This window comes from Sinocyclocheilus anshuiensis, unplaced genomic scaffold (genome assembly GCF_001515605.1).
Source record: "Sinocyclocheilus anshuiensis isolate Anshui unplaced genomic scaffold, SAMN03320099.WGS_v1.1 scaffold10194, whole genome shotgun sequence".
Lineage (NCBI taxonomy): Eukaryota > Metazoa > Chordata > Actinopteri > Cypriniformes > Cyprinidae > Sinocyclocheilus > Sinocyclocheilus anshuiensis.
The window spans coordinates 1-885 of record NW_015544885.1 but is presented as its reverse complement, the minus strand read 5'-3'; the positions used below and the strand labels follow the sequence as shown (position 1 = coordinate 885).

General features: G+C 37.5%; 1 long non-coding RNA gene across 1 annotated transcript; it reads left to right on the top strand.

Moving 5' to 3' along the window:
* Window positions 1–334: 334 nt before the first annotated feature.
* LOC107698247 (uncharacterized) lies at window positions 335–816 on the top strand. Its single transcript, XR_001635328.1, has 3 exons — window positions 335–366; window positions 463–518; window positions 714–816. It is a non-coding gene; the product is annotated as an uncharacterized LOC107698247 (long non-coding RNA).
* Window positions 817–885: the final 69 nt, after the last annotated feature.

The window sequence follows — 885 nt, the reverse complement described above, 5'->3', positions numbered from 1 at the left end:
AAAATTAGTCATTATAACATGTACAACATTAACATTCTTTTATTTGCTAAATGAGGTTGTGTATTTATTTATTTCTGATTTCCTGAACAATTTGGCTTCATTGTAATGAGGTTAATGATCTTTGAAAAAACATGATTATGAACAGTTACTTTGTCTTGAGCTGATTAGCCAACTGTGGTGGTGTTTGTTGATTGGTGTTTATATTTGTTCAAGCTTGACAACCTTATCGCCTTTATTTTCTAATACATATTTCTCATTACAGATAAGAACGAAGATTAAATTGTAAGAAGGGTTGCTTATATGAGAGCATACAGTACATCTGGAACTGCTGAGGCTGGGATGGTTTTTGACTATATTACCGAACAGGTACATTGTTCTCAGCATACTGTCGTTCTTAAAAAGAAAAATCATCAATCATAATTTGCGTGTGTGTGTGAAATATTAACATTTGTTGTTTTTCAGATCAGCTGCTATAGAAGACAAACTGAAATCTGACTGCAGAGACAAGCAAAGGAATAGTAAGTATATTTTCATGTTATATCGACTCTGTTATAGAGATTTTTGAATCAGGCCTAATGGAGGGTGATTTGGTCAATCTTGGAAGAAAAACGTTAGCAATGTGTCCATTCCAGCTGGCTAATTTGTGCTTGCTTTCAGTCATTCATATAAAAATCTGTTATTTAATTTTGTTTCTGTTTTGTTTTTTTCTAAAGCTGCAAGGCTCTGGTGCAAAATATTGTATGCCAGGAGTCAGGACGACTAGGCTGTGCCCAGGTCTCCGGAACCTGCGACGATGCTCAGCTCCATCAGCCCTCCATCTGCACCTCCACCACCAGCTCGGTCTCCATCGGTCGGTCCCCAGATGTTGGCAGCCACACCATCTAC